Source organism: Micromys minutus (genome assembly GCF_963924665.1).
Source record: "Micromys minutus genome assembly, chromosome: X".
Classification (NCBI taxonomy): domain Eukaryota; kingdom Metazoa; phylum Chordata; class Mammalia; order Rodentia; family Muridae; genus Micromys; species Micromys minutus.
In genome coordinates, this window is record NC_137970.1 from 2,941,458 (window position 1) to 2,963,330 (window position 21,873).

The window sequence follows — 21,873 nt, forward strand, 5'->3', positions numbered from 1 at the left end:
TTGCATTTGTGGGCAAAGGGACAGTAAGACTATTGTTGAACCTAGTATCCAGGACCTCACTTACACAACCAAAGACAAGAACCAAGAGGTGGTGTTCAACAATATTTTCAACAAAGTAGACTGTTTTTTAAAAATATAAGTCCTTGGAATAAGATAGGGAGCCCGTCATTGTTCTAGTATGTGTTCAAATGGCAAAAGAATTGTTTGCCTGGAGATGCCAGTTGCCTTCACTAACTGCTCTTGCTACAGTGCATAGCCATCTTTTTGTTTACTTATTTATTGGTTGTACTTCCATTCCTACGTTAAATGCAAGGCCCCTGATTACATAATTCACACCGGACTAAAGGTGTATGTATGTATGTGCGCGCACATGCATGGCACACATGTGCATCATGGATGCCTTCATTTTAAGAAGCCATGATCATAATAACTTGAAATGTGCAGCATCTGGACACAGCTCTACAGGATATTGAATTTTGAAGTGATATTATTTATTCTTTAAAAGCTTAATGGATAGATAAAAACCAGAGCCATTTGCTCCCATCTTGGGAAGGGAAGCCAAAGAAACCAAAGGCTGAGGGGTGTGCCTGTACAATCTTGGTCTGTGTTTCCACAGCTTTGGTTTTTATCCGGAGTAATAGATCTGAGAAGGTTATTATTTGTATCGTTGAAGATTTCAACCCTGCTGGCTGATAAGAGTAGAAGTTTAGGAAAGCATTGCATGTAGTCTGTGCCATTTTGAAGAATTATTACCAACATCTCTTTCTAGTAGTTTCATTAAGTAATTTAATTTTAGAAGTGGGAAACCTTAGAAATTGGAGTGCTTACATCTAAATAGACTATTGTCTTAAACTTTATTAAGAATAAGACTTACTTCCTAGACATGGAAGTAAAGGGGTGGGATATTAGGGATGTAGAAGGGATAAGATCAAAGTATATTATATGCATGAATGCAGATGTTGTTACCAGGAATGAGTGTTCCCTTTTTCAGATTTTTAGTCTCATGGATACAAATGGACTTAGAAGGAAGGGTAATTTTATTATAGTTTGATAGAAAACAAGGCAGGCAAGCTGTAAATCTTGGCAGCTGGTGAGAAGACAGGCATGGATAAGAGGAAGAGAGAAGGCCATATCTTATAAGTTAGGCTACAAGAAAACAGGCCCAGTGAAGGAGGTTTGTAAACACCTGAATGGGGAGAGGGTGATATTTAGAGAATGACTGGGAATGTCTAGAGTGTCAAGTCAAATATCCTCAGGGATGGCTAGTAGCCTAAACAGAGAAAGAGAGAGGAGTCGAAATGCATCCTTTATGCCTTAAAAAAATTTACAACTTAGAAAACTGAGCTGACTTAGCAGTGAGAATTTGTAAGCAGCTGTGTGGATGTGGTGGTTCTGAAAGGGAGGGCAAAGTGGGGATAAGAAGAAGGGAAGAAGGGAGACAAAGAGAAAGATTTCGAATGAGAATGGTTTATTTTATGGGGGTTCAACAAAATCCTGATACCTCTGTTCTCATTTCTTTCATCTGGTACTTTAAATTGTGATGCTTCTTTCTCTTAAAACTGACGGGTTACCAGAGAAACAGGAACGAGGTCCAAAGCTGTTAGTGAAGAAACAGGTCCATCTTCAGTGCCTTCTAAGCCTGCTAATGCAGGCTCTAACAATGTCATCACGAAACCCATTTCTTTGTAAATTAATATGTGCTAATAGAAAACAATTATTTTCTGTAATTTTATGTTAGGTTTCAATATAAATCAATTACATGTTCAAATCAGACCACAAATGTACTCAACATAGAAAAAAAGTGTATTTGAGCCAATATTAATGCCTTTATGAGTATTAGGACAAGAGATGGTCCTTCTGTGACAATAGTTGGCAATAGTTACTTGAAGTTCTTTGTTCAGCCCATATGTACTAGGGAGTTCTTGAATACTCATTCATGCAATAATTTATTGTGTTTTGAGAGGTTTCATCTTGGAAATTCAAGATGTAGGTTTGGCAGTCTAAAATATGTGGGTAGCTTTGCCCTGGTGTATCATCTCCAACATGTCCATTGTTTATTTGGAAGATAGGCTCCATTATCTGGTATTCCCTCCTCTTCCATGGTAGTTCCTGGAGGGAGATTCTAGAGGGCAATATTATTAGATAGAGAAAGGCAGACTACGACAAGCATTTATGTGTGGAGCAGATGGTGGTAGACAGTAAAAGGGGAGCCCAAGGTTTGTAGATCATGGATGTCATGTGAAAGAGCTTGCACTAATTTTCCATGGATATGGACATCATGCAAAGTGGGACTAGCTCCATTTGTGGCTTGAAGCAGGGTAATATAGTATGGAGAAGAAAAAGACTGGAGGAGTGCTAGAGAAGTAGTGTTGGAAGTCCCAGGAAAGGACAGGATATGGGGATCCTGAGGTGTGGTCCTGTCAGCAGCAGGAATGGAGTCAAAGCCCTACTCTTCATTTTGAGATGTTTGAAGAGCTCCCTTAGTCTTCCAGAGAACTCGACTCAGAGAATTCCAAATCCTTGGGCTCAAGGCTGAAAAGAGACTCAGTATGAGCCAGAATAAAACAGAGCTGGGATTTATTAAAAATAGAAAGTAAGTCATTCTGGGAATGAATAATGCACACTGAGAACAATATGGGTGTGAGTTTTTCAATTTATTAAAAGATATTTTAACATAGGTTTTAAACATAGGAGTTAGGAGTAAGAGAGACTAAGTAAGCAAGTATGCAGTATGGGATTCTCTAGGGAGAGTCACCCATGTGTGTATGTGTATGTGTGTGTGTGTGTGTGTGTGTGTGTGTGTGTGTGTGTGTGTGTATACACACCCACTATATATATTCTCTCTCTATATATATAGTTCTCTCAAGATTCATCTCAAAGACTTAAGAAACATTATTCTCCCTTTAATAAATGAGATTATTGGATGGTTCTAGATCTTGGATGAGATTACAGTCTGATAAGGAGGCACTAGTGTTGCATGAGGGGTCAGAACATGTCCTTTTCCTGTAAATGGTATTTTTTTAAATAAGATTCCTAAAAAGTTACAGGCTTTTGGTTAGGAGCAGAGAAAGTGTTGGTAATCATGTACCAATTTTATATAAAATTATGTAAAAATTATGTATAATTTTTGATTCTCAATTGATGAGAAACTTCATTATGCAAACCCCTGGGTATGGGTGCTATACCTTTTCATTGTACCCATGGTTTCCCACATTGTTACCATCCATTACCGTTTTCTCTCTTTTAAAAAAATTGTTTATATATTATATATGAGCACACTGTAGCTGTCTTCAGACACACCAGAAGAGGGCATCAGATCTCATTACAGATGGTTGTGAGCCACCATGTGGTTGCTGGGATTTGAACTCAGGACCTCTGGAAGAGCAGTCAGTGCTCTTAACCACTGAGCCATCTCTCTAGCCTTCCCATTCTCTTTTGAAAATTTAATTTTATTTTAGTTATTCACTTTACATGCTACTCACTGCCAACTCCTGGTCACTCCCTCCCACAATTCTTCCCACCTCCCCTTTCCTCTGAGAAGGTGGGGGGCCCCTTGGTTATCCTCCCCCACCCTGGCAAGTCTCTGCAAGGTTAGGTGCATCCTTAACCACTGAGACCAGACAAGGCAGGCCTGCTTGAAGAACATATCCCACAGACAGGCAACAAACAGTTTTTGGGATAGTTCCCACTCCAGTTGTTCAGAACACACATGAAGACCAAGTTGTCTCTAAAAAATAAATCAGTAAGTAATTAAAGATTATTTTTGATTTCAGTGTATTAAATCATGATTAAGAAGGTAAAAATAAGACCTTTTCACATCTTTGATTTATAACTATTTTCCTTGTGTCTTAATTTATTATCGGTCTTTGTAAACATTCCACAAATATATACCTCATTAAGTGTGGGCATTATTCATATGTATAAATTGGGCATCAATAAGTGGCTATGTTTTGAGAAGCTAAACTTCTCAAAGGTCCAACACTTCCCACCTAGTTTCTTATTCTATACCTAACATCTAAGGTTCTACAAATTATAGCTTGGTTATCATTGTCATAATAGCTTATATCCATATATATGGGAATATATACCATATTTATCTTTCCAGGTCTGAAATATCTTGCTTAGATGATTTTTTTTCTAGTTCTAGTTTCTAATTTTAATGGCTGAGTAATACTGTATTCTGTAAATGTACCACATATTCTTTAGTTGAGGGACACCTGGGTTGTTTCCAGTTTCTGGATATTACGAACAAAGCTGCTATGAACATAGATGAGAAAGTGTCCTTATGGTAGGTTGGAGCATCATATGGTGGAATTGCTTTTGAGTTTCTTTCCTTCTAAATTTATGTTAGCCATAAGCTTGTTGTAAGTTGTTTTATTATGTTTAGCTAGGTCCGTTGTGTTCATAATCTCTTCAGGATCATGGAGGATATTGGTTTTTGTATTTCTGCATCTAATGAGATGTTCATGTGGAATTTTTTTTTCAGTTTGTTTATATGGTGGATTACATTTATTGATTTAAGTATGTTGAACCATCCATGCAACTCTGGCTACTTCATGTATTTGTGGATTCAGTTTTCCAGTATCTTATTGAGTAATTTTACATCTATGTTCATAAAAGAAATTGGCATGTAATTACCTTTCTTTACTGAGCCGTTATGCAGTTTGGGTATCAGGGTAACTGTAGCCCCATGAAACAAATTAGACAATATACCTTCTGTTTCCATTTTGAGGACTATTGGCATTAACTCTTCTTGGAAAGTTTGGTAGAATTCTGTGCTCGAATCATTTGGCTGGCCCTCAGCTTTTTGGGGGTGTGTGTGTTGGGAGACATAATGATTGCTTCTATAGGACATTGGGCTCCTTTACAGATGGTTGTGAGCCACCATGTGGCTGCTGGAAATTGAACTCAGGACCTCTGGAAGAGCAGTCAGTGCTCTTAGTCTCTGAGCCATTTCTCTAGCTCAATTTCTGTATTTTTTGTTCTAGGGCTTTCAGGTCTACTTTTATGTTGTCTGTAAGAGATCTCACCATATATATTGACCCAACAAAGAATTACTTACCAATTTCCTTTATGAACACACATGGAAAAATTAATAAAATATTTGCACATTGAATCCATATATATATATATATATATATATATATATATATATATGTATATGTGCAAATATATTTGTACTTACTGCTATGAACTTGCCTCTTAGAATCACCCTCATTCTGTCCCATAAGTTTGAGTATGTTTTCATTCAACTCTAGAAAGTCTGTAATTTCTTTATTTCTCTTTTAAGATATTTTTTATTCAATAGGGTTGTTCAGTTTTCATGAGTTTATAAGCTTTCTGTTGTTGATATTTAGCTTTAATACATGGCTGTCAAATAGGATGCAAGATGTTATTTAGATTTTCTTGTTTCTGTTGAGAATTTGTGTCAATTTTGAGACAGTTCCATGCAGTACTGAGAAGAAAGTATATATTTATTTGTGCTTTGCCCATTTGATTTGCAGTATCACGTAGCTCAAGCATTTGTCTGAATGATCTGTCTCCTGGTGAGAGTAAAATATCCCGGTATCAGTGTGTGAGGGTCAAAATATGATTTACACTCTGGTAGCATTTCTTTTGGGAAGAGTGGTATGATCCCCTGGAGACGGGACAGGGAAGCAAGGTTGGTTCTATCAAGTCTGCTGCAGATCTAAGGGTAAGACTTGGGGATTGGATTTCGAGGAAAAGAGAGTTAGGTGAAGATCTGCAGTTATGCCACCATTCAGGTAGCCAGTATATCCTGAGAGGGGAAGCAAGGAGGAACGGCCAGAATGGAAGAGACCTCAGGTGGTTGTGAGCACAGGAGTACAGATTCTCTCTGGAGACAGCTTCAGTGAGACAGCTTGCTTAATGGGGGGACAAAGGCTGTTTAAACCTTTTGGGTAGATAGGAGCTTTCAGTATACATCATTGCTTTGGGAAAGAGTTGGTGCTTCAACCCAGAAGGCACATGTAGTATTTACAAAGATGATTTAAAATTTAGCCACAGTTACTTTCCATCTTAACATTTGCAACTAGGAGAAAGCATGGAATTGGAAGTATGTAAAATTAAATCTTAACTCTATAGTTTGTCAGCCCTGTGATTTTATGAAACTTTATTTCCTCTGGAAATACCCAGTTTTCTTAACTGGAAAGTTGTATTAGTGATTCATACATCATGAAGTTATAGTGAGACTTGAGAGATACTATTATAAATACAGCCCATAGTTCAAAGTGAATATTCAATATACAGTTCTAGGTGATTTGAAACAGTACCAAAATGTACTGATTCTGTTTGGAGGTAAATTTCTTAGAGTAATAATAAGAAGCATGAAATATTTAGGATAGTATGTTAATTGGGGTACGCTATTATAGGTAGGATTTAAATGATTTTGAGACAGAATTTCTCTGTGTAGTCCTGTCTATCCTGGAACTCATGATGGCCTCCAACTCACAGATCTGCCCACCACTGCTTCCTGAGCACTGTGATTAAAGGTGTGTGCCACCACCTCCATCTCCAGGATTTAATTTTAAAGATTTCATTGGCTCAAGAAATGGAAATGTGCTTCCGGTTTCTGCCTGTGCCTAGAGCTGACCCAGTGCCACAGCTCTCTAAACCCAGACCCCGCTGGGAGAGAGTTGGTCCCCAAGAAGTGCTGACACATTTGAGAGCACATGAGAGACCACCACTCTTGCTCAAATTCCTGGCCCAGGAGGAACCAACCCGGAGCACTCAGGACACTGGAACTGAGGAGGAGTCTGGGACAGGATTCTACCCTGTTTCTGCCTGTGCCCAGAGCCGACCCTGTGCTACAGCTCTCTATACCCAGATGCAGCTGGGAGTGAGCTGGTCCCCTAGAAGTGCTGAAACACCTTGTGCCCTCTGTGAGTCCAGCCTGGAGTCCTTAGGACACGGGAAGAGAGGAGCAGTCTGGGATAGGATCCTTCTGTTTTCTGTCTATACCCCGTGCTGACCCTGTACCACAGCTCTCTGTATCCAGACCCTGCTGGGAGAGAGCTGGTCCTCCAGTAGTGCTTACTGGAGGGTCAAGCCACTGTCAGAATCAGCAAGACCAGTTAACACCAGAGATAAACAGATGGCAAGAGGCAAGCTCAAGAACCTAAGCAACAGAAACTAAGGCATTGTCAAAACCCAGTCCCCCCAACCTCTCCCAGCTAGCCTGGGATGCTGCAACACACTGGAAAAGCAAGATTCTGATTTAAAATCACAACTCATGATGATGTTAGAGAACTGCAAGAAGGTCATAAATAACTCCCTTAAAGAAATACAGGACAACTCAGGTAAACAGGTAGAAGCCCTTAGAGAATTATAGGAAAACATGGGCAAACAGGTGAAGGAATTGAACAAAGCCATTCAGGATCTAAAACCGAACATAGAAACAATAAAGAAATCACAAAGGGAGACAACCCTGGAGATAGAAAACCTACGAAAGAGATCAGGAGTCATGGACACAAGCAAGCATCACCAACAGACTACATAGGACAGAAGAATCTCAGGGGCAGAAGATAACAGAAAACATTAACAGTCAGAGAAAAATGTAAAAATCAAAAAGCTCCTAACCAAAATATCCAGGATATCCAGGACACAATGAGAAGACCAAACCTAAAGATAGTAGGTGTAGAAGAGAGAGAATATTTTGAACTAAAATGGCCAGTAAATATCTTCAACAAAATTATAAAAGAAAACTTCCCTAATCTAAATAAATATATATTTAATGTTTTAGATAAATAAATAAATAAATAAATATATGCTCATCAACATACAAGAAGCCTACAGAACTCTGAATAGATTAGACCAGAAAAGAAAGTTCTCCCGACACATAATAGTTAAAACACTAAATGAACAAAACAAAGAAAGAATACAAAGCATTAAAGGAAAATAGAACAAATAACACAAAGGCAGACCAATCAGAATTACATCAGACTTCTCAACAGAGACTATGAAAGATAGAAGATCCTGGGCAGATGTCATTTAGATCCTAAGAGAACACAGATGCCAGTCCAGGCTACTATATCCAGCAAATTTTTCAATTAACATAGATGGAGAAGCCAAGATATTTCATGAAAAAAATTATACAATATTTTTCTACAAACTCAGCCCTACAAAGGATAATAGGTGGAAAACACCAACACAAGGAGGGAAACCAAATGCTAGTAAAAGTAAGAAACTAATCTTTCAACTAACCCAAAAGAAAACAGCCACACAAACATAATTCCACCTCTAACAACAAAAATATCAGGAAACAGCGATCACTGTTCCCTATACTCTCAACACCAATGCACTTAATTCCCCAATAAAAAACACATACTATCAGACTGGATAAGCAAGCAGGATCCAGTATTTTGCTGCCTACAGGAAACACAACTCGATGACAAAGACAGACAATGTTTCAGCGTAAAAGGCTAGAAAAAAAAATTCCAAACAAATGGTCCCGAGAAACAAGCTGGAGTAGCTATTCTAATATCAAATAAAATAGTTTTTCAACCAAAAGTTATCAAAAATAATAAGGAAGAACACTTTATACTCCTCAAAGGAAAAAAATCCACCAAGATGAAATCTCAATTCTGAATATCTATGCTCCAAATGCAAGGGCACCTACATACATAAAAGAAACATTACAAAAAAAAAATCAACAAATCTGGGAGCTGGTTCTTGAGAAAATCAACAATATAGATAAACCTTTAGCCAAACTAACCAGAGGGCACAGAGACAGTATTCAGATTAACAAAATCAGGAATGAAAAGGGAAATATAACAACAGAAACAGAGGAAATTCAAACAGTCATCAGATCCTACTACAAAAGCCTATACTCAACAAAACTGGAAAATCTGGCTGAAATGGACTATTTTCTAGACAGATACAAGGTACCAAAGTTAAATCAGGGTCAGGTAAACCATCTGAACAGTCCCATAACCCAAGAAATAGAAGCAGTCATCAAAAGTCTCCAAACCAAAGGAAAAGAAAAAGTCCAGGACCAGATATATTTAGTGCAGAATTCTATCAGATCTCCACAGAAGACCTAATACCAACACTTCAAAACCAATGCACAAAATAGAATCAGAAGAAATACTATCCAGTTCCTTCTATGAAGCTACAATTATGCTTATACCTAAACCACACAAAGATCCAACAAATAAAGAAAACTTCAGACCAGTTAAACTGATTAATATTGATGCAATAATACTCAATAAAATTCTTGAAAACTGAATCCAAGAACATATGAAATCAATCATCCATCTCGATCAAGTAGGCTTCATAGAAGGAGTTGGTGTGACTGTAACCAAGGAAGTGAAAAATCTGTATGACAAGAACTTCAAGTCTCTGAAGAAAGAAATTGAAGTAGATCTCAGAAGATGGAAAGATCTCCTATGGTCATGGATTGGCAGGATTAATATAGTAAAAATGGCCATCTTGCCAAAAGCAATCTACAGATTTAATGTAATCCTCATCAAAATTCCAACTCAGTTCTTCATAGAGTTTGAAAGGGCAATTTGCAAATTCATTTGGAATAACAAAATACCCAGGACAGCAAAAACTATTCTCAACAAAAGACCTTCTTGGGGAAATCATCATCCCTGACCTCAAGCTGTATTACAGAGCAATAGTGATTAATACTCTATTGTATTAGTACAGAGACAGGAAGGTAGATCAATGGAATAGAATTGATGATAATCAGAAATGAACCCGCACACCTATAGTCACTTGATCTTTGACAAAGGAGCTAAAACCATCCAGTGGAAAAAAAGACAGCACTTTCAACAAATGGTGCTGGTCCAACTGGCAGTCAGCATGTAGAAGATTGCAAGTTGATCCATTCTTATCTCCCTGTACCAAGCTCAAATTCAAATAGATCAAGGATCTCCATGAAACACCAGATCCACTCAAACTAATAGATGACAAAATAGGAAAGAGCCTTGAATACATGGGCACTGGGGAAATTTTCCTGAACAGAACACCAATGGATTATGCTGTATGATCTAGAATGGACAAATACAACCTCATGAAATTGCAAAGTTTCTGTAAGGCAAAGGACACTGTGAAGAGGACAAAACAGCAAACAGATTAGGAAAAGATCACTACCAATCTTATATTTGGTAGAGGATTAATATCCAATATATACAAAGAACTCATGAAGTTAGACTTCAGAGAATCAAATAGCCCTATTTAAAATTGGGGTACAGAACTAAACAAAGAGTTCTCAACTGCAGAATATCTAATGGCTGAGAAGCACCTAAAGAAATGTTCAACATCCTTACCCATCAGGGAAATGCAAATCAAAACAACCCTGAGATTCCACCTCACACCAGTCAGAATGGCTAAGATCAAAAACTTAGGTGACAGCAGATGCTGGCGAGAATGTGGATAAAGAGGAACACTCCTCCATTGTTGGTAGGGTTGTAAGCTGTATAATCAGTCTTTTGGTTCCTAGGAAAATTGGAAATAGTACTACCTGAGGACCCAGCTATAACACTCCTGGGCACATACCCAAAAGATGCTCTAACATATAACAAGGACCCATACTCTACTATGTTCATAGCAGCTTTGAAGCCAGAAGTTGGAAAGAACCCAGATGTCCTTCAACAAAGTAATGGATACGGAAAATATGGTACATTTTCACAACAGAGCTATTAAATTTTCACTCAGCTATTACAAATAATGAGTTCATTAAATTCTTAGGCAAATGGATGGATCTAGAAAATATCATCCTGAGTGAGATAACTACACACATACACACACACACACACACACAACACCAATGGTATGCACTCACTGATAAGTGGATATTTGTCTAGAAGCTCAGAATACCCAAGATACAATTCATAGATCACATGAAGCTGAAGAAGAAGGATGAGCCAAATGCAGATACTTTTGTCCTTAAGTGGGGGAATAAAAATATTCTCAGGAGGAAATATGGAGACAACGTTTGGATTAGATACTGAAGGAAAGGCCATCCAGAGACTGCCCTACCTGGGGATCTATCCCATATACAGCCATCAAACCCAGTCACTATTGCTGATGTCGAGAAGTGTTTGCTAATAGAAGCCTGATATGGATGCTTCCTGAGAGGCTCTGCCAGAGCATGACAAATACAGAGGCGGATGCTTGCAGCCAAACATAGAACTGAGAACCAGGTTCTTAATGGAGTTAGAGAAAGATTTGGAGTATTTGCAGGGGTTTACAACCTTATAAGGACAACAATTCCAACCAACCAGAGGTTCCAAGTATTAAACCACTATCCAAAGAGTACACTTGGATGGACCCATGGCTCCAGCTGCATACGTAGCAGAGGATGAACTTGTTGGACATCAGTGGGATGAGAAGCCCTTGTTCCTGCCAAGGGTCGATGCCCCAGTGTAGGGGAAAGTCAGAAGGGGGTGTGTGGGTGGGTGAACACCCTCATAGAAGCAGGGGGGAGGGGCCATTCAATAAGAGATATGATGAGGAATCCGGGAAAGGGGATAACATTTGAATGTAAATAAAATATATTGAATAAAATCAATTAAAAAAGAAATGGAAATGCTAATTACTTTGACCGGATTTTTATTACTGGATACATGTATTGAATAACCATATGATACCCCATATATTTTTGTAATTCAAATAATAGTTTTGAAATACGTGGAAAAAGGTCTACCATGATGTATGTAAAAATGAAAAGGATGCTATATTTGGTTGTTTATGGTTGTGAAAAAAAAAGGCACATAACTAGTTTCTTTTCATGTCTCTAAAATGGGGTAAAATCTTGAAATAATTCTAAGAGAGTTAAAAAGCCTCTGACACCAAGGTAACTAGTAGTGTGATTTTTGAAAATACAAAGCTATAGAGGAGTTCTCAAACTCTGCAAGAGCCTTGGTCCATCCCTCTTACATGACCACGTCTTACCAGATCTTATATTTTGACTTGCATGTGAGCCATTAATCTACCTCTGTATAGAGACTCTCCCCAATATTTTATACTGTATTGAGTATGAATTCAAGGGCCTTGCACATACTAGGCAAGTTCTGTATCACTGAGCTACATCCCTAGCCTGGAAAAACTGGATTAATTAACCCCTACTTATTAAAGATAAAACAAGAATCATTCTAAATAAGCCTTGTTCTGTTTTAATGTACTAATTGTTAATGGCACTACCCTTTCTTGCTAACTGAGCTTTATATAAGACAGCTTTGTTTTAGAATGTAGAATTGAGCAAGCATTTATCTCTTAATTGCTTAGTTACCTGTATCAAATGATGGGTAGTTAAGAGACTCAGAACACCATGCAAGGTTTAATTATAATAGCTGAAACTCTAGGTGGACCTCGGACTTATTTCTTCCTTCTATGTAGCTAAGCATTGCCAGTTCCCATTTAAATTGGCCTGGTCTAGAACACTTACAAGCTTTACAAAATAACAAGAACATACCTGAGACTGATCCACATAATTTTGCATTTAGCCAATTTAACATTTTTCTGGTTTCAAACAGTCTGTAAATATATTGTTTTTAATACACCCAGGTTCCTAGCAGTAGCAGCATAGTTTAGCAACTATACAACTATACAACTGCACAGCAATGCACATGCATGACTATATGTTTCAACCTGAGTGACTTTTAAAAATCGCATCCAGGGGAAAAAAAAAAAGACAGATGCCATGAAATTTTTCTAGTATGATTTGTACTAATGAAAATTTAAAAGAATAAATGGCTTCCTAGAAAAAAAGGACTATTTTCTTGCTTCTCTTGTGTCAATATGTCCAAGTATGACCAACTACTGGCCAGTAAGATGTATATAAAGTAGTGTATGCAAATTGGAAATCATGCCCTTAAACAGAAAGAGAATATCTTCCTTTGTCCCCCCAGTTTCCTCTGCTTAAATGGGAGAGCCATGGGGTCATCCCTGGAATGCTTATCCCATCTTCTATATGACGGGGTGTGTGTGTGGGGTGGACTTCTGCCTTATTCAAGCTATTATTATCTTGCTCTTTGTTCCATAGACACAACCTCCCAGTTCTAGAAAATATTATCTGCGTACATTGAAACCAGAAAAGGGGGATGGGAGATGGCTCAATCAGTAAAGTACCTACCATTGTGAGCCTAAGAAACTTGACTTCAGATTCCAGAGCCCATACAAAAAGCCAGGCAAGATGGTGCATGCCTGCAACCCCGTCACTGGATGCAGCAATAGGCAGATCCGTAATGCACATTGGACAGTCAATATAACCAAATTGATGAGCGTCAGGTTCAGAAATAGACCCTGTCTCAAAAGATACAGATGGAGAGTGAGCCACAAGAGAGAACCAACATCTGCCACTGGCCTCCACACTCATGTACAGATACCTACATGCATACCCACATGCACATGTGCACACACCTGTACAGTAAATCTACATGTTGCACAATCACTATACAACACATACACACGAAAAAGAAAGTAAATAAGGATAGGGCTATTGCACACCTGTGGATATGTGTTAATCTTAGACTAGGGATAAAAACAAAATGAATTAGTGGTCTCAGAGGCAGAAGAGAGGTACTGAGGTCAGGAATGGTGAGATGTAGCTTGTCTTCTTGCTACCCCATGGGCCAGTCTCTCTTTTCTGTGTATAGTGCTTAGCCACATTGAGTGGGTTAGTTAAACAGTGATAAATGGTACAGGGAACACACACCTGAGATGTTTGTGATTGCTTTCTGGAAACCTGTTTTTGGATAGCTCTTAATAGTGGCCTTTACTCTGCATGAAGTGACTGGATTAGGAAAAAGGACATAGCCGTGGGTAGTATTACAGAACTATCTGTCAGATAGAACAAGGAAAATAAATGTTGGAGTTAGATGTTAAGGCCTGTTGTGGGAATATTATAAGAGACCACATAAGTAATGTCGCACCTGCCTCAGGAGAGATTTAAAACAATGATATTGCCAGCTCAAAAATAGAAATTGTCTGGCTCTGAATGTTGGCTTGAATTAACCAGTTTCAGAGCCTGAACATAATATAAAGCCGCTTGATTTGTTTTTAATGAGATATATCTGCTTGTGAAGCCAAGCAGAATATAGGTATAGGTAGAACTGTGATTTCATTTATATGTGCAAGCGGCACTAGGTTTCTTAGGAAGGACAGAATTGCTTATGGTGTGCTTACATATTAAGAAAGATTGGTTGGTCCATCTCCTTGCTGTGATGGCCCCACCCCTGTCCTACCCCTACCCAGCCTAAGATAGTACCTGTGTCTTTGGATAGATGGCCTCACCCTCTGATTGTTAGCTGCTAAACACAGTGCTGGGTTTCCTTTCATGCACCTAAGGTACATTCCAGGTGAGTCACCCTGAGATTTGGGGATTTCCAGGCTCTTAAAAACATACAAACAGCCAAGCTCCTGCATTCAACCAATAGTCTGTCACTTAGGTTCAACACATGAGAAATGCCTAGGTAGTGTTAAGGAAAATGTCTATTTATTTATCTGTAAATCTGGACAGGGGTGTGTGATCCCAACTGTCTTGGTCTCTGTTTAAGGTACACACCTCAGTGCATTTACTACTTGTAATTGAGAATGAGGTTCTTCTAGTCACATAAGTATGCTTCATCTGCTCTCTGTCCCTGTCTCTCTCTGTTCACCTAAATGTAGATGTGCTCAAGGGGTAGTCTGCTCTGATGACTTTTACTTTCATATCTATGGCTTTAGATGTAATTTTTGCATAGGTGGTTTCCAGTTCATTCTATTCAGCCGTGAGCTTTGACTCTTCTTTTACTCCTTTCTGGCTGCTTGCCTCACTTTACTCCTGGCTCTGCATTCTGCAGCAGACCTGTTCTTCTGTTATGCTAGACTCCCATCCACACCTAGCCAGATGGTGGGATGCACTCCCTTCACACACAACATTTAACTGCTTATAATTCCCCTGAGGGCCTTGAATATCCCACTGCTATAATATGAACTAGAAAGAATGCTGATGGAGAATGCTCCAGTGCTTTTTTCCCCTCTCCTTTGGTTTTTAGTGGACTGTAGATGGCCATAGGAACTATTGTATACTATTTCTAACTGGTTCCCCCTTTTAGTGCCTCGCACTGTCTTCTAGAGTTAAAGAGCAGGTTCTCATGCATTTGTCAAATTAATGTAGGTAGAAAGACAGAAATGAAGAAAGGAACACCCCTCTCAGTTTGAACGAAGTCTCTCTCCAATGGAGAGTAAGGAATCCCTAGGACAACGGACACATTTTGCTATAAATATTGCCTTTATAGAGACAATATTCTGGACCAGGTATCGACTTTTTTTTTTATCTCCCAACACTAAACCTTCATTTAAAAAAAAAGGAATTTCACAAGACACCCTTTTTACAGTAAAAACGGTAAATCGTAAGCCTCTTGTGAAACCCCTGTGATCTGTGGTGTTACTTTATCAGATTGTAGCCCTACCCAACTCACATCAGATACCACTCTTTGATCTTACCAAGAAAAGGGGGGAAAGGGCAGAAAGAAGTTTCTTAGAAACCATTTGAATAATGTGATTTCATCCATTGGGCTATTAAGACGTTTAAGGGGAACTTTTTCTTGAGAAGTCCACACCCATGACAGAAAAGCAGCTCTCAACACAAAGGAATAAATTAGATAGTTTATTCCCGAGCCCAGTATGGCCCAAGAGCATAGATTTAGGTTTTCCCAAATACCATGTTTCAGCATGGTAACAGTTTCATGAAGTTTTTTTTTGTTTTGTTTTTTTGTTTTTGTTTTTTTTAAGTAATAGATACTTAAATCATGAGATAAAACACTTCAAATATATTGGTAGGTATATCCAGTAGGCAGGTTACAGACAGAGAAGTCTCAGGTATAGTCTTTCCTTACTTAGATGCTGACAGCTTTTTTGATTGATAAGAAACTTGAGGGTCTGTTGGTACAGTTCAAAAGATATACCTGATGAATATAAAGATGTTAAGTCATATATAGAGGGGGTAATAAGTTTCAATTAAGGGGAGATAACAATACCTCAAGATAATTTAGCTCTTGACCTGCAACATTCCAACTTCTTCATATCACTGAAGTTCTCATCAGTCAATTAGCTCTTTAGTCATAGCTTCTTTTTAGTAGTTTATGTTCTCACTATTAACCTGTTTTAAAATCCATATTAAATGTCCCCGCAAACTCCAACTCTGCTCACTATTGTGTCATCCTGAAGTTCTTTTCTGTGGCCAGGTTAAGAATCTAGGCTGTTTCTGGATAGAAGTCTCTGAAAAGAACTTCGGCGTCTGCAGGTGGCAACAATGGAGCTCTATCTCTCGGTTTCATGTCCCACGGCCTGTGACAAAGTGACTAGACAGCGCTGAGTTTTGTTCAAGGACTTGATGTGGGCATCTTATTTTTAAACATATGGGAAAGTGTAACCATTGTCAGAAAATTGATTGACAAGAAGCTGAGTTGTGAACATATTCAGTGATGTAGCCTCTCTTTGTTTCCAATGAAACCTTCTCTTTTCTGGCTAATATCTCACTGTCCCAACTTTGTAGCTCCGACAACGCTCCCTGTGTAATTTTTCCTCCTTTATTTTCATGTTTCCTGCTTATAATGTACCACCTAGGTATCTTATCTGAAAAGTTATTTTCTTGTCAGGCTGTCAGGCCTGTGAAGAGAGAGAAGAATTTATGTCCCCCTTATTGCCTGCATATATCATCTGGAGAGGTACCAGTTGCTGTGTTGTCACTAAATGGAGTATTGTCACTGTCTTGACCAATGATCTATTTCTGTGAAGAGACACCATGACCATGGCAATTCTTATAAAGAAGAGCATTTTGGGGGGCTGTCTTACAGAGGTGGGAAGCATGGCAGTGTGCAGGCAGACATAGTGCTGTAGGAGCGAGAGTTTTAGATCTTGATCCTCAGGAAAGGAGACACAGCCTGGCCTGAGCATCTGACATATCAAAGCCCAACTGCAGTGACACAATTCCTCCAACAAGGCCACACCTCCTAATTTGTCTTAAGTAGTGTCATTCCCTAATGACCAAGTATTAAAATATTTGAGCCTATGGAGGCCATTCCTATTTAAACCACTGTAGTCACTAATTGTAGGTTTCTCTTTATCCTGCTTGGAATTGCTGAGTCATGTAGCTTTGAAGCCAGGGAGACATTTTTTATTTCTGCAAATATAAGTTTGAGGCTGAGCAACTGAGAGGCCTGTGGAAAGAAGAAACAGACACCATAATGGATGAGAATTTACTCTTGGTGCTGACATGTGATACTCCCTCTCAACACTTCCTGTATGCATTTTGCTAACCTTATTTTGACCATTTTTAATGAATGGGATTGATAACTCTGTAATTCTCATTGTTGTATGTGCCTTTTGCTGGTGTTTTATGTCTTTACTCTTTATGATTAATATGTTTTTTTGGTTCTTTCTCTTAGATGCTGTTAGTGTTTTACTGAGGAAAGATGTTAGTAGATAGGGTTTTACTTTGAGTCTTCATCATGTTATTTAGGCCCTGATATGTGGCCATAGCTTACTCCCCCCCCCCAACTGCCATGAATGTGTGATCCTCTCCTGAAAGAGAAGCCAGGCAGGCCTTAGCCTGAGCACAGTACTGAGAGTATTGTCTGGTCTTTATAATTTCTAGGTCTTTATAATGGTTGCCTGGCCACTTTGCCTTAAGGGGTCCTGTTATGTGAGTGTGGATGTCCTATGTAAGATTAAACTCATTAATCTGATCCTTAATTAGTTGTAAAATAGCTTTCACATCTTTATGAGAACTGAGTTCCCTCAGATGGTATCAAGGAAACCTCAGTGTCTTATATGCACAAAGCGATCAGCAGAGCCTACTTTGCTGAGCAGCCAGGCTTTTATTTTCTAGAGCCACCAAAGTCTTTAAGCTAGGTAGCGACGTTTCTTTCAGAATTACAATCATTGTGGTGGTTTTAAGGTAGACTGCTAAGTAGTGTGTGATGGATGCAGGAAGGTGAAGACACTATGAAGAATGGCTGCCTCTATGCAGTAACGCAATGCCTGTGGCTGTAATGAACTAAAGGTGACTCCCAGGGAGTCACCTTTAGTTCATTACAACTGTGGCATGGTCAGGGAATGGGGAGGAGAAGCAATGCTGAAATGAAGGAGTGAGAGGCACCTCTCGTACCTATTGAGTTTGAGGTGTCAGAGAGCTGATGAGCAGGGAATTAGACAGAGGTTCCAGAGCATGGTGTGGGGCAGGGCAAATCTGTGCTCACCTTATGTCTGCTAGAATGATATTGTTAAAGACTATTTTTGGTTAGGTGACTTTTATTGTGGCAGGTTTCAAATTCCCGAAAGTAAAGGAAATAATATAATAAACGAAAACCATGAGTTCATTACCCTACTTCATTAATCACAGGCTTGTATTCCAACTTATTTCATTTATGCCTTCCAACCGGTTTACCCTATGTCAGTATAATTTTGGTATACTCCAACACATTCTATTATTTTATTTATAAATATAACCATAAGATAAAATATCTTTTAATAATGTGGGTATAATGCATTATTAACTCTCAAAATTCACAATAATTTTGTGATATTTGTCAAATATACAATGAGTTCATATTTCTCCAATTCACTTTTATTGCTTAGTTTGACTTAAGATCCAAGTAAGGCCCCTCCAATAGAATTTGGATGGTATATGTAGATTTCTTATGAGGATTGAATGGGTAAATTTTCAGAATATTCTAGGACCTGTTGTGTGAACCTGAACCACGACCATCAAACAGATGAAAGAAAGCAGTGGAGAGATGTTGGACAATGGGGGAATCTTGAGCAGAGGAATTGTTTCGATATCTCCCACCACATCATAGTTAGTTCTAGTTGTTAATTTGACACAGTGAAGTCTCAGTGAGGATTGTCTGTATTCCGTTGGTTTGTGGGCATGTCTGTGGCAGTATTGTCTTGGTTACCTCAACTGATATGAAAGTTTCAGTGCAAAATCTGATGACACCATTTAATAAGAGCAGACCTTGAAGCGTATGAGTGCAAAATGTGATTTGAATATTAGAAGGCCTGCATACATTTATTACTGTCTATTCTTGACTTTGTGATTAGCTGCTTCAGGTTCCTGTCTTGACTTCCCCTTAGTTATGGACCTGGAAGTGTAAGCTGAGTAAATCTTTTCTCCCCTAAATTGCTGTTTGTCTTTTTTTGTTTGCTTTTCTTTTTTGTTTTTTATTTGAGCAACTGAAATGAAACTAAGACACTGGACCCCTGGTCTTTTGGGAAAAAGCTGGTAAAGCTCTTGAACTCATGGAACTCATGGAAACTGCTGTTTCTCCTGCAGTTAATTTTCAGTATTTTTCCTATGGAACATTCTAGAAGTCATACTTGGTTGTATATGCCCCTTTCTCGGCCCAGAAGTCTTTGTGACCTCTGTTTCCTGTGTGGTAAGCATTAATCTTGTGAGCCTGGCTCCAAGGGATGGAAGCCGCCTTCCACGTGACACTTGGGCCCCAACCCTTCCCGTTTCTCCTCAGCATGAGCCAACTCAGGCTCATATGATGTTCATTTTCCAACCACATACTGAGTGAGGGTTTTCTGTGAAGTCTAGTTTCTAGCCTTTTTCCTTCTCCTCTGTATGGTTTCACTCCTCTTATACGGCCTGATCAAGAAATAACCATTTCTCTGAAGTTTTCTACAACAATCTTTTTTTTTTCAACAATCTTGTTCACATGAAGTAATATTTATTCGGCACCCTGCTGTGTCAACTTTTTGTGCCTTTTTTTTGTCCTGTCTGACACACTTTGATTGGCTTTATTATAATGTGTATACAAGTGGGACAAGTGTGTGTATATATCTGTGTAGTCGGTCTTTGGAGAACAGGCTGTATGTCAACAAGTTTCTGACCTCCCTGTGAGTATGCAACTCAGAACCCTTCCCTCTGTTTTGTTTTAAAATCATTTTATCAAATAATCTGTTGAATTTACATAGTTTTGAGCTAAAGCTGAATTAAAGACAGTTTTCAATTACATCTTATTCTGCCCTTAGAAACACATAAATGCTGGATGTATAATGTATGATGTGAAACATTTCTTGTGTCATTAATATAACTCTGGTTGTTGACTTTGTTTATTTCCCAAATAAAAATCTATCAGGAAATTATAGCAAAAATACAGAAATCTGGTGTCTTGGTTACGGATGGGGTCTGGTGAGTCCTCCCTTCCAAACTAGAATGATGAATGTAGCTGCTACATGTACTCAGGACTGCAGTGGCCCTGTTGTGTCCTGAAGAAACTGTTTCTGTAGTCTTTCTACTCTGTCTTCTTATGATCATCTCTGACACAGTGTAGCAGGAGGTAGAGGATGCACCAGTTTTTAACAAGGAGAAAAGAGATGTGCTAGTTTCGTGGTTAGTGCATTAGGGTAATTTTTTTTTCTTTAAAAGTGGAATTCATGTCAGGAGATCTATGTGGCCACCATTTCCTTTGACAAATCAAGAAACCTCGTTATGACGGTAATCCAAGAAAAATTAAAGTAAATAGAAGACCTTTCAAGTAGTGATTAGGGACACTGTATTGCATATTATATTTTCTCATCTATAAAGAAAACATTTCCTATTTTGGAGGTGAGGTCTGAATGAGCTGTATGGGTATTGTTGATAGTCCTTTCCCGCATTCCCCTCCTCCTGCTTATATGAGGGTGTTCATGGACCCATCGACCTCTCCTGCCTCCCCACACTGGCATTCCCCTACACTGCAGCATCAAGCCTTGGCAGGACCAAGGGTTTCTCCTCCTATTGATGCCCAACAGGGCCATTCTCTGCCACATGTGCAGCTGGAGCCATGGGTCCTTCCATGTGTACTCTTTGCATAGTGGTTTAATCCTTGGGAACTCTGTTTGCTTGGTATTGTTGTCCTTATGGGGCTGCAAAACCCTACAACTCCTTCAATCCCTTCTCTAACTCCACCATTGGGGACCCCATTCTCAGTTTAATGGTTGGCTGTGAGCATCCACCTCGGTATTTGTTATGATCTGGCAGAGCCTGTCAGAGCCCAGCTATATCAGGCTCCTGTCAGCATGTACTTCTTGGCATCAGCAACATAGTCTGGGTTTGGTGGCTGGATATGTTTAGATCCCCAGGTGGTGCAGTCTCTGGATGGCCTTTGCTTCAGTCTCTGCTCCAAACTTTGTCTCCATATTTTCTCCCGAGTATATTTTTGTTCTCCTTTCTAAGAAGGACTGAAGCACTTTCACTTTGGTCATCCTTCTTGAGCTCCATGTGGTCTTTGAAATGAATGTTGGGTATTTCAAGCTTGGGGACAAATAACCACTTATCTGGGAGTGCCTTTTTTTTGTGGTTTGGTTACCTCACTCAGGATTATATTTTCTAGATCCACCCATTTGCCTAAGAATTTAATGAACTCATTTTTTTTAAACAATTAAGTCAATTTATTTAAACAGTTGACTTAGGCATCTGCAATGGTGACTTCAACCTCCACTCCTGACACAGTACTGATGGAAGTGATCTGCTTAACAATCTCAGAAGGACTGTGTAAGTCAATGAGTCGCTTGTGGATCCTCATCTGGAATCCATCCCATGTCTTGTGTTTTTTGGTAGTGAGTCTCAATGTCATGTGCACTGGTCCTTTCACTTTCAGATTCTTTCCCCTAGCGCCTCTGATCAAGTCCACACAAACCTCCAGCGACTTCACATTGTGGCTGGTGAGCGTGATCTGAATTCAGTGAATCACCACTTCAGGCGTCACGGGTGTCTTTCCTGTATCTTTAAATGCCATGACTGAGGCACAGCTTTCTGACCTACTTGTTCCTCAGCAGGAGCGAACAGCGGTGAGTTAGGACTGAGCAGACTGGAGGAGGAGCCCCATAGCACGTACCACCAAGTCTCAGAAAGGAACTCATTTTTAATAG

At 39.1% G+C, this 21,873-nt stretch overlaps 1 protein-coding gene and 1 pseudogene across 3 annotated transcripts in view; one reads left to right on the plus strand and one right to left on the minus strand.

The window, feature by feature from the left end:
• SLC9A7 (solute carrier family 9 member A7) overlaps nt 1-21,873 on the plus strand; it is a gene marked incomplete at both ends in the record, with an annotated part of 163,209 nt that overhangs the window by 45,518 nt on the left and 95,818 nt on the right. The window lies entirely within an intron of this gene.
• On the minus strand, nt 21,411-21,740 carry LOC308414413 (small ribosomal subunit protein uS10-like; annotated as a pseudogene). Its single transcript has one exon. The product of its transcript is annotated as a small ribosomal subunit protein uS10-like (transcript).